Here is a 12,952-nt window from a genome sequence, read left to right on the forward strand (position 1 = left end):
TATCCAACATTGATTTGTGAGTGGTGGATCATGGAATTGTAGTAGTAAGTTATTAATGTCAGGATTTTCCTGTTACTTCTCTTTCTACAAGACCTAATGATGCACTCTTAGACCGTGCTGTACTTGTATTCTTTTACCTGGCTTTTTGTATATCAGCTGATGTTAACCTTTATGTACCTGATGTTATACAATTATTAGCACAATAAAGACTTCTTTTGAGAATATATATATATCTTGCCATACTTACTTGCACTGTTGCAGTGGATTTGCAGAGCAGCCCAGATCCTCCTCTTCTTGGGTCCCTTGCTGGCCCCTCCCTCCTGCCCCAGCAGCTTGCTATGGGGGGACCCGAGCTGCTGCTCTGTGTCCATTCAGACACCAAGCCTAGGTTCGACCTCACCTCCTCTACCCTCATTGGCTCACTGACTTTGATTGAAGGCAGAGGGAGCCACTGCTGTGTCCCAGCCAATTAGGAAGGAGAGTCCCGAAAAGTCGAGGCTCTTGTGCAACATCGCTGGATGGAGATGGGGCTCAGGAAAGTATTAGGAGGGTTGCTGCTGGGATCGCGAAGGTGCGGGGGTCGGTGCTACAGTAACATGTTACAAAAGGTGAACTTATCTTTTAAGCCATCTCTAACCCATCTCATTCAAGTTTATGCAACAGGGAGCTAGTGTCTACTTGTCTTGATCAGATGAAGGTGTTCCATGTACTGTAAAGTGGACAACATGTCGTATAAATACAATGATGGGGCCCAGATAAAGCAAATCTACCAACCTGTCCAGAGAACACATGAAACTGGGATGTCCAAATATTATCACTTGTCATTGTAGGTGCACATAAGTAGGGTCATGTGATAAATGGAATTCATTGTAAAATACAGAACAAAGGAAAGCTCCAGACAGTAGAAATTCACAGATTACCCACGTACCAATAAAAACAAACACAGTATATTCACATCACACACATATCCCAACAGCCAGTGAAACATTGTATGCCCAATTTATGGCAATACCCCAATAGGTGTGCTCTATATATTAATGTGCATGCCAAGAGGGCAATGTAACAGCTCCTTTACTTAAAATGCATTATTTTGCCTTTCCTGGTTCCACCTATCCCCTCATGTATATATGAATGACATTTTTAAATATAACTTGTTGTCGTCATTACAACTTAATTTAGACCACAGTGATGTCACTGCTTTTTAGTGGTCAGATCGGATGCCGGCGGTGTCAGCGGACACGTCTGCTGACATCTACGATTCCACTCAGAACAATGAAGGGTCCGATCGGGTCCGCCTGAAAAACTGACAGATGGACCTAATCTGTCTGCTGGTGTAACAGGAACCTAAAAGATGGGGGTTATACAGGTAGAAGAGCCCATGTGATGTTCTGGGGACACTTAGATCCCCTTTATCAGAGGCCTGTCATCCATATCTGTTGGATTAATAAAGTGAGCCTGAGCACTGTGCCACTGGATGTTCCGATATCTGTACAAGTAAAGGACTTGTGCCATTGAACGATCTGATATCTGTACAAGCATGATGGATATAAATCAATGATTTTGCTTAAAAAATAAAAATAAATAGTTGTCCATTTAAGATACATTAATAATTTGGTTTATTCAGCATGAAATGGAGCTTAGTTATGTAGCATGAGGCTGTATATTCTGCAATAATTATATTTTTGGTAAACCATTTAATAAATCCAAGCGGAGATAACATGCACTGCATTGATGCATTCACACAATTTCACAGTAACACAAAGTTCAGGAATATTCCTTTACCCCATTGTTTAGCAAATCTATGTACACTTCAAACTGTACGACTGAATTGGTTCTAATATCGCTGTTTTACTGACCCAACAGCTTATTATTCTAAATAGGAAACCTCCATTTTGTTTCCAAATATTAAAAATTCTAACTACCAGCAAGAATAACTTCTTACATTTAAAGAGCACCTGTCATTTCAGATCATCATGGCAGTGCCTATTAACGGGCATCCACTCAACTGCTACCCTGCCAAATCCTTCGTCTTGTATCACTGCTGCATCACCAGCCGCCCCATTAAAGCGAATGGGACTGTTGGTGAGTCAACAGCGGGTCAGAGGAGGAGCCTCCCCAGGAAAAAGAGGAGTCGCTCTTTAAAAATGATGATTTAAATCGAGTTGATTCATAGCAATCCTTTTTACTAGCGATTTAAAATCAAATCCACCCCGTGTACAAGTAAAGTAGTTGTGCCATTGGATTATCTGATATCTACAGAAGTATTGGTGTGTGTCAGTAGACTACCCAATATCTGCATAAGAAGCTGTGACAATGTCCAATATCTGTATAAATAAAGGAACTGTGTCAATGGACAAACAGACATCTGTAAAAGGTAAATGAGCCGAGTCACTGGACTACACAATATGTGTATACGTAATTGAGCTGTGTCATTGGACAATGTGATATTTGTAGAAGTACAGGTGCCTGTCATTGGACTATCCAATATCTGCATAAGAAGCTAGGACATTGGGTGATTGATGATTTGTATAAATAAAGGAGCTGTGCCACTGGACGATATGATATCTGCATAAGTAAAAGGAGCGGTGTCATTGGAGGATCCAATCTCTGTATAGTGTACAGACCGCCAAGGGTGGATCCTAGACGGATGCTATGCGTCTTCAGGGTTCGGGTTATGGTCCCTTTATGGAAAGTGTGTGGGTACTCGGGGCTCACCCGCAATGAGTGAGGAAGTCTGGATTACCCATAAAAAGGGGAGATCTGACTCACAGTCCTGTGTTACTAGAAAGGTGTGTCATTAGACTAGTGGACACCTGTACAAGTAAAGGAGGATGTGTAGATGGGTGATCTGATACATATATAAGTAAATGAGCCCTGTCACTGGACATCCTGTATAGGTAAAGGAGCTGTGTCATTGGACGATCAGACACGTGTATAGGGAAATGAGCCATGTTATTGAATGACCAGAGACCTGTATAGGTAAAAGAGTGGTGTCAGTGGACGACTGGACATCTGTGTAGGAAAAGGAGACGTGTCATTGGATGATTGGACATTAGGGTTGCCACTTCATCCCTTTAAACCCAAACACATTAATTAGACAGGTTCTGTGGCTGATTAAGGTGGTAATTAAACTCACTTGGTGCCTTACCTGCATTATTTTAACCTCAGAACCTGTGTAATTCATACTTGTTCGGGTTTAAAGGGATGAGGTGGTAAGCCTATTGGACATGTGTAGGTAAAGGAGCCATGTCATTGGACAATTGGACATGTGTATAGGTAAAGGAGCCGTGTCATTGGACGATCGGACAGGTGTATAGGTAAAGGAGCCATGTCATTGGACGATCGGACATGTGTGTAGGTAAAGGAGCCGTGTCATTGGACGATCGGACATGTGTGTAGGTAAAGGAGCCGTGTCATTGGACGATCGGACATGTGTGTAGGTAAAGGAGCCGTGTCATTGGACGATCGGACATGTGTGTAGGTAAAGGAGCCGTGTCATTGGACGATCGGACATGTGTGTAGGTAAAGGAGCCGTGTCATTGGACGATCGGACATGTGTGTAGGTAAAGGAGCCGTGTCATTGGACGATCGGACATGTGTGTAGGTAAAGGAGCCGTGTCATTGGACATGTGTGTAGGTAAAGGAGCCGTGTCATTGGACACGTGTATATTTAAATGAGCGGTGTTATTGGATGATCGGACACGTGTATATGTAAATTAGCAGTGTTATTGCATGATCAGACGTCTGTGTAGGTAAAGGAGCGGCATTATTGGATGATCGGACGTGTGTTTATATAAAGGAGCTGTGTTATTGGATGATCTGACATCTGTGTAGGTAAAGGAGCGGTGTTATTGGATGATCGGACATCTGTGTAGGTAAAGGAGCGGTGTTATTGGATGATCGGACATCTGTGTAGGTAAAGGAGCGGTGTTATTGGATGATCGGACATCTGTGTAGGTAAAGGAGCTGTGTTAATGGATGATCGGACATCTGTGTAGGTAAAGGAGCGGTGTTATTGGATGATCGGACTACTGTGTAGGTAAAGGAGCGGTGTTATTGGATGATCGGACAGCTGTGTAGGTAAAGGAGCGGTGTTATTGGATGATCGGACATCTGTGTAGGTAAAGGAGCGGTGTTATTGGATGATCGGACTACTGTGTAGGTAAAGGAGCGGTGTTATTGGATGATCGGACATCTGTGTAGGTAAAGGAGCGGTGTTATTGGATGATCGGACATCTGTGTAGGTAAAGGAGCGGTGTTATTGGATGATCGGACAGCTGTGTAGGTAAAGGAGCGGTGTTATTGGATGATCGGACAGCTGTGTAGGTAAAGGAGCGGTGTTATTGGATGATCGGACTACTGTGTAGGTAAAGGAGCGGTGTTATTGGATGATCGGACAGCTGTGTAGGTAAAGGAGCGGTGTTATTGGATGATCGGACAGCTGTGTAGGTAAAGGAGCGGTGTTATTGGATGATCGGACATCTGTGTAGGTAAAGGAGCGGTGTTATTGGATGATCGGACATCTGTGTAGGTAAAGGAGCGGTGTTATTGGATGATCGGACATCTGTGTAGGTAAAGGAGCGGTGTTATTGGATGATCGGACATCTGTGTAGGTAAAGGAGCGGTGTTATTGGATGATCGGACATCTGTGTAGGTAAAGGAGCGGTGTTATTGGATGATCGGACATCTGTGTAGGTAAAGGAGCGGTGTTATTGGATGATCGGACATCTGTGTAGGTAAAGGAGCGGTGTTATTGGATGATCGGACATCTGTGTAGGTAAAGGAGCGGTGTTATTGGATGATCGGACATCTGTGTAGGTAAAGGAGCGGTGTTATTGGATGATCGGACATCTGTGTAGGTAAAGGAGCTGTGTTAATGGATGATCGGACATCTGTGTAGGTAAAGGAGCTGTGTTATTGGATGATCGGACATCTGTGTAGGTAAAGGAGCTGTGTTAATGGATGATCGGACATCTGTGTAGGTAAAGGAGCGGTGTTATTGGATGATCGGACATCTGTGTAGGTAAAGGAGCTGTGTTATTGGATGATCGGACATCTGTGTAGGTAAAGGAGCGGTGTTATTGGATGATCGGACATCTGTGTAGGTAAAGGAGCTGTGTTATTGGATGATCGGACATCTGTGTAGGTAAAGGAGCGGTGTTATTGGATGATCGGACATCTGTGTAGGTAAAGGAGCGGTGTTATTGGATGATCGGACATCTGTGTAGGTAAAGGAGCGGTGTTATTGGATGATCGGACATCTGTGTAGGTAAAGGAGCGGTGTTATTGGATGATCGGACATCTGTGTAGGTAAAGGAGCGGTGTTATTGGATGATCGGACATCTGTGTAGGTAAAGGAGCGGTGTTATTGGATGATCGGACATCTGTGTAGGTAAAGGAGCGGTGTTATTGGATGATCGGACATCTGTGTAGGTAAAGGAGCGGTGTTATTGGATGATCGGACATCTGTGTAGGTAAAGGAGCTGTGTTATTGGATGATCGGACATCTGTGTAGGTAAAGGAGCTGTGTTATTGGATGATCGGACTGGAGCTGTCACTAGGGTACCCAGTCTCTGTATAAGTAAAGGAGTTGTGTCACTACAGAGGTCAGCCTTAGGTAACACCCATTATTCTCCATGTCACCCCACAAGGACTGGACATGTCTTCCATGTATCAGACCATAGATGGCCATAGCTGGTCCCCTGCCCCCATCCTCCCTGGGATGTCTATGCCCAGAAATGACAAACACAGAGGGCGACTCCCCTCTAATACAGCCTCCAGGTCACCCCTTATCTCTCAGGAAAAGCCCCCTTCATTCCCCGGAGTCCTGTCATCTCACCGAATGTCACGGGACCTCCTCGGGGACTCGCACCTTCCACACGTCACAGCCCGGCTCAGCAACACGCAGCCATCTTGTCTCTCAGACTGGGAGACAAACACAGCGACAGCTCATCACGTGACATAGAAGCCGAACACCAGCCGGGGGGCGGAGCTGTCACCGGTGGAACATCCAGTGAGAGAACACGAGGGGCGTGGTAGAGCCAGCGGCTCAGGCGAGGAAATTAGCGTAAAGGTGTTTCCATGGGAACAGAGTCTCCTCTTTATCCTCCTCAGAGAGGACAATAGGACGTACAATACCGAACCTGGCTCAGTGTGTCCCCCATCTATAATAAAGACGTGTGTGGACAGTGACAGAATGTCCTCCATGTTCTATGCTTATAGCCAGCTGCTGTTTCCGCAAAAGGAGCCACTCCTATTACATTGCCATTTGCCATGGAGCATCTGTAGAGGATGTGCAGTGCAATACAGGCAGGTCCAGAGCCTGCAGTCACACAACCTCCTACAAGGCCCATAAGTGGTGAAAGCAAGTGATTGAGGGTCCATGTACACGGGGCGCCTGAGGGGAAAAAAAAAGCATAAGAAACTCTCATAATGGCTTGTAGGCAGGTGCAGTCTACCTTCTCCACTGCAGGTGGCGCTGCAGCTGGAGAGGAAGTCTAGAGGAACATAGGTCCTCTATGGTTTCCTGGGTCACTAGGGAAGCTATCCCATTGGATCCCGCTGCTCCCTGTTACTCTAGCAGCCATCTTGTGTCAGGCAGAGCCCATTTTAAGCCCTGGCTCCTAGACTTGGTGCGCATTTTGCGAGCAGTTAGAGTAAGAAGGGATACCTCATCTAGTAAGGACAGAACTAGCGACAGAGAAAGGTTCCTCACAATGAGGGAAAGCTTAGGGCACGCCACTTCTCCAGACATCTTCCCGCGTGGGCACAAGACAGCCAGGCTGCACTCAGGCCCCTCCTAACAGGCGCTGTCACTTCGGCTGAAATCTGCTCTCTGTACGTTGTTGGACCTGTAACAGTGTTCCCGGTTGGGTTGTCTTCCCACAGGGTTTTTTGTGAACTGTGTTTGCATTATTTCAAAATGAGTTCTTTTATCACACTTGATCTGTGTGTGTTATTACCACTGCACCATGCTGCACCCCACCTACACTTGTCAGCAGCTGGCAGGATATGTCCCTTGCAGTGGATGCAGGAGGATTGGGTTCAGGCATGGCTCCGCTAGAATCATCTTTGGCACTTATATTGAAGTTCAATGGTTCTAACAGAGTGGGAGGAGAGACTTGAGAGTCTGCATCAGGATCCAGCCTGGCTGGTTGTGGAGCTGGCTATTAAGGCCTTAGAGGATGATGCCTACCACATGGTGATGGCACTGCCAGAGGACGAGCAGGCTCTAAACTCTAGAGATCTTCCTGTTTGGGCACGAGATGGGCAGGCCGCACTTTGCCCCTCATGGGGATGCACAAGTGTGTATCTCCATGCCAGCAGTCCCACTGATGTCTATTGGGACACAGTCGGTACTCCTAATGACATCTGTGCAGGTATTGGTGCATGAACCCAAACTGGTGCATTCGGGCCGTGCACCAACACAGATGTCTTATTGGGAGCAGCTGAAGAAAAACATTACAGCGCACACATACTAAAATTACATTTAAATCCTGCAAGGCTATTTAAAACACCAGAACATATTCATGAAATAAGCAAAAGCATTAGGATTTGGTCACACCATATGGCTACATGGTGCTTAAGCCCAGTACTGCATCAAAGTACCCCATTATCAATGGGTCCTACTCTATTAGGGATGAGCCGAACACCCCCATGTTCGGTTCGCACCAGAACCTGCAAACAGACCTAAACTTCGTGTGAACTTTAGAACCCTATTAAAGTCTATGGGACTCAAACGTTTACAATCTAAAGTGCTAATTTTAAAGGCTAATATTCAAGTTACTGTCCTAAAAAGTGTTTGGGGACCTGGGTCCTACCCCAGGGGACATGGATCAATGCAAAAAAAAAGTTTTAAAAACGGCAGTTTTTTCAAAAGCAGTGATTTTAATAATGATTAAAGTGAAACAATAAAAGTGTAATATTCCTTTAAATGTGGTACCTGGGGGGTGTCTATAGTATGCCTGTGAAGGGGCGCATGTTTCTGGTGCTTAGAACTGTCCCTGCACAAAGTGTCATTTGTGCAGGAAAAAAAAAGTATTTTAAAATCACTTGCGGCTAAATTGTCGGCTCCCCGTAATACAGAGAACACTCAATGAGTGTTCTCTGTATTAGCCGACAATTCATTCATTCATTGATTAAAAAAAAAAAAGCGCGGAGGTTCCCCTAAATTCAAATTACTAGGCCCTTCAGGTCTGCTATGGATATTAAGGGGAACCCCGTGTCAAATAAAAAAAAAAAAATTGACGTGGGGTCCCCCTAAATATCCATACCAGACCCTTCATGGATTTTTAGGGGGACCCCCACGTCAATTTTTTTTTTTTTAATTTGACACAGGGTTCCCCTTAATATCCATATCAGACCTGAAGGGCCTGGTAATTGAATTTAGGGGAACCCCCACGCTTTTTTTTTTTATCAATGAATGAATGAATTGTCGGCTAATACAGAGAACACTCATTGAGTGTTCTCTGTATTATGGGAGCCGACAATTTAGCCGCAAGTGATTTTAAAATACTTTTTTTCCTGCACAAATGACACTTTGTGCAGGGACAGTTCTAAGCACCAGAAACATGCGCCCCTTCACAGGCATACTATAGACACCCCCCCAGGTACCATATTTAAAGGAATATTACACTTTTACACTTTTATTCACTGCTCCTGAAAAAACGGCCGTTTTTAAAACTTTTTTTTGCATTGATCCATGTCCCCTGGGGCAGGACCTGGGTCCTCAAACACTTTTTAGGACAGTAACCTGCATATTACCCTTTAAAATTAGCACTTTAGATTTCTCCCATAGACTTGTATAGGGTGTTCCGGCTTTTCGAATTTGCCGCAAACAGCCCAAATTGTTCACTGTTCGCTGAACAGGCTCATCCCTATACTCTATTCATAAAATGACAGATCCTTCTTCTCAACCATGGAAGAGATACACTCCTCTATGTGGGAGAAGTAAAGCACTCCTGTAAAACAGGTGGACACTAATAAGAGGTAATGGCGGGGGGGGGGGGGGGATCAGCGGCAGCGTCTGAATTGACAGCAATGGGACTGCTGGCATGGAGTTACACAAAACACCTGTGCATCCCTATGCAGAGAAACACCAGCACCAGTCTGGAGTGGGTGACGTCGTGCTGACGAAAAGCGTAGGGCGTGGCCATAGGACGCACACTCTCCTTCACAAGCTGTAGCGGCTGGCAGCCGTTTTAACTCATTTGAGTTTTTAATACAGTGCTAAATGTGAGTAAATTTCTTTCTTTAATAAACACATTGTGGAAGCTTTTTACACTATGGATATCCTTCTCTTCCTTTGAAAACTTAAATGAGGTATTTCCAACGGATGAAAAACGAACCTCCTAGGGAGACACCAGGCAGCGACACAGGGGCTTACACTGTGAAAGCAATTCTACCCCTGCACAGGGGCGGATCCGGGGGGGGGGGGCAACGGGTCAATTGCCCCCTCCGAGAATACCGGCAGCTGATGACAGCACGGCCGGTTCCGCGGGTGCAATCGCAGGCGGTTCCGCGGGTACACGCGTGGCCGGTGCCGCGGGTGGCAGCGCGGCCGGTTTCCGCGGGTACCAGCGCGGCCGGTTCTGCGGGTACCCGCGCTGAGTGGACGGGTGAGGGGGGGCAGCTGGGTGGCTTAGGAGGGCTGCTGGCCAATCAGGAAGCCAGCAGGCAGGGGAGCAGGGAGATGACATCATCTCTCACTGCCCTGCATCCCTCCAGTTCCGCCCTCACTGTGCGGGAAGCTGTGTGCAGCAGAGAGATTACATCATCTCTCTGCTGCCTATCTTCACTCTGGACTCAACAAAAGACCACCTTAGCAGAAAAGTGACACAGTAGGTGACAATACGCAATGTGTGGCTGACTACGTGGCAAGTGACAATCCGCAATGTGTGGCGGGCTACGTGGCAAGTGACAATCCGCAATGTGTGGCAGACTACGTGGCAAGTGGCAATCCGCAATGTGTGGCAGGTGACGTGGCAAGTGACAATCCGCAATGTGTGGCAGGTGACGTGGCAAGTGACAATCCGCAATGTGTGGCAGGCAACGTGGCAAGTGACAATCCGCAATGTGTGGCAGGCAACGTGGCAAGTGACAATCCGCAATGTGTGGCAGGTGACGTGGCAAGTGACAATCCCCAATGTGTGGCAGGTGACGTGGCAAGTGGCAATCTGCAATGTGTGGCAGGCAACATGGCAAGTGACAATCCGCAATGTGTGGCAGGTGACGTGGCAAGTGGCAATCTGCAATGTGTTGCAGGCTACGTGGCAATCCGCATCTGGTGGCAGGCGACGTGGCAAGTGACAACCCGCAATGTGTGGCAGGTGACGTGGCAAGTGACAATCCGCAATGTGTGGCAGGTGACGTGGCAAGTGACAATCCGCAATGTGTGGCAGGCTACGTGGCAAGTGACAATCCGCAATGTGTGGCAGGTGACGTGGCAAGTGACAATCCGCATTTGGTGGCAGGCGACATGGCAAATGACACCCTCAGGGCTCTTACTGATTCTGCATTATGGTGAGTTGAACCATTTCATTTTATATTACAATGTATTAATAGAAATAATGCGCTTCAATCATCCTGACACCATAACAACCATGGTGCCGTAATGATTGAAGCGCCAATACCAGCCATTTCCCATATAAATTGCCCCCAATATTTTATAGCAGTGCCCCTCCCGAGACTGGACTCTGGATCCGCCCCTGCCCCTGCAGGGGCAGGGTATCTGGTGAGGGCAATATCATTACTCCACACTGGAAATACGCACCAGGGGAATTTTCTTAAGAAGCGGTAATACCTTTTCTGCACGAGTCACTTGCAAGATTTATTTGGGATCTTTAATTGGACTACAAACTTTTACTTCAGCACTATTATTATTTAGGCCCCTTTCACACTGGGGCGGTGCGGGCGTCGGCGATAAAGCGCCGCTATTTTTAGCGGCGCTTTACCGTCATTTTAGCAGCGGTCTGCGGGCGCTAGCGGGGTGGTTTTAACCCCCGCTAGCGGCCGAAAAAGGGTTAAAACCGCCTGCGCTTTGCCGGCGGTATTGGCGCGCTGTCCCATTGATTTCAATGGGTAGGAGCGGTTTAGGAGCGGTGAATACACCGCTCCTTCACCGCTCCAAAGATGCGGCTAGCAGGACTTTTTCCACTGTCCTGCCAGCGCACCGCTCCAGTGTGAAAGCCCTCCGGTTTTCACACTGGAGTGAAAGGGGCCGTTTTTTTTCAGGCGCTACACAGGCGCTATTTTTAGCGCTGTAACGCCTGAATACCGCCCCAGTGTGAAAGCAGCCTTACTGCATGTTTAGTGGACATTTTCACATTTACATTATATACACATGTGCACAAATTTTGGTTGTGTATATTCAAATTTGGGCATGTATTTATATGCACGTTTATTGAGTTGAACACATATTTATTATTTTTTTTTTTTTTCAATACCACCTACACTTACACTACCTTTTATAAAAAATAAAAAAAACACCACCACCACACTAATACTATTCAACCGATTCACTCCTAGATGTAGCACAAAGATGCACATAGGAGTTTAACACTATATTTAGAGTATTATTTTAAAGTTGTGAAACGATTTGCTTTTATGGTATAGCGCCAAATCTACTCCTCCTCTCTTGCACTTGTAGTGCAAAGTGAATTTGTCTTTCGTAAATAACCCCCAGATATGTCCCACACTATTTGGAAGACCCCAGGGGGAACAAAGAACCTGCCCAGATCTTTCGGAATTGGTTTGCCAAGATACCCAACAGTTACTGGTTCCCAGAGAGTGAGGACATGACTGAGGCCGCGTACACACGCGCGGACTGTTCGCCCAACCTTGTCCGCTGAACAGTGTTTGGGCGGACAGTCCGCTCGTGTGTGGGGCTTCAGCGGACAGTTTCAGCGGACAGTTGGCCGAACAAGGTCTTACGGAAATTCCGAAAAACTGTCCGCTGAAACAAGGTTTCAGCGGACTGTTCGCTCGTGTGTAGGCTTGTTCGGCCAACTAAGTCTCGCGCATGCTCAGAAAGGATTTCCACGTCGGAAGGTTGCATTGCAGTGTATAGGACGTCGTATTTTTCGTCCCGTCGTACGTGCCGTTCACGTCATCGCGCACGGTTTCAGCAAACTGTTCGTCCGTCGTGTGTGGCCATGTCCGTCCATGCTAAGTTTGAGCGGACTGTTCGCTCAAACTGTTGGACGGACAAAGTTGGGCCAACAGTCCGCGCGTGTGTACGCGGCCTGATCCTCATCTATCCTTTAATGCCGTCTCTAGGCTTACTTGTATACAATTCAGTCCTTACAGTATGGAACATAAGATTCCATCCTTTAAATTCAGTACTTGAAATTTTGGAGTAGGCTCCCTGATTTCTAACACTAAAACACTAACATTAAATGTGAGACCTCCATGTGAGTCTTCACTTCTTGGTCTCCAGCATCTAATTATAATTTGCTTGATTTTGTAAGACACCTTTGGTCATGCTGTATGAGGTGTTGGATCTCAGAAAGGCGAATAGGAGGTTCTCGGATCTGAGACTGTACCCGCAGATATCATGGCTTGCAAGCCACCAGGCAATTATTGTCCTCATCACCACTGAACGACTGCGTATACTGAAGATAAGGATCCTGCAGACTATTCGTTTTGTTCAATATAAATATTGCTGATCTGCAGTTCCAGCTGGATGTCAGAGGTTTCACTGCTTCCCCCTCTGGGAAGCCACCAAGGTTACTGTCAAATCGATATCTCGATCACTCTATTTATTGCCGAACCCTTGAACGGGTTGTTGGTTTGGAGACCATACCCTGACATCCAACGCTTTTGTACCTTACACTGTCTGGCCGGAAGTTCTAGGAACCCGGACCTAAAGGGCTGGCAGACGTGACTGGGAGATGTCTCTGACAGAGGTTGACTAGTCTTGCATTCCTTCGACAACAAAGATAGGACTTCTCCA

At 46.5% G+C, this 12,952-nt stretch overlaps 1 protein-coding gene across 3 annotated transcripts in view; it reads right to left on the reverse strand.

Moving 5' to 3' along the window:
• KIDINS220 (kinase D interacting substrate 220) overlaps nucleotides 1-5,975 on the reverse strand; it is a 225,988-nt gene extending 220,013 nt beyond the window's left edge. For all 3 annotated transcript variants that reach the window (XM_077488746.1, XM_077488745.1, XM_077488744.1), the window contains exon 1: nucleotides 5,840-5,975. The gene's annotated coding sequence lies outside the window, so the exon portion shown is untranslated. The remainder of the gene's footprint in view (nucleotides 1-5,839) is intronic.
• Between the last annotated feature and the right edge of the window lie 6,977 nt (nucleotides 5,976-12,952).

This window comes from Lithobates pipiens, unplaced genomic scaffold (assembly GCF_037356315.1).
Source record: "Lithobates pipiens isolate NorthernLeopardFrog02 unplaced genomic scaffold, aLitPip1_a1.2 Scaffold_18, whole genome shotgun sequence".
NCBI lineage: Eukaryota > Metazoa > Chordata > Amphibia > Anura > Ranidae > Lithobates > Lithobates pipiens.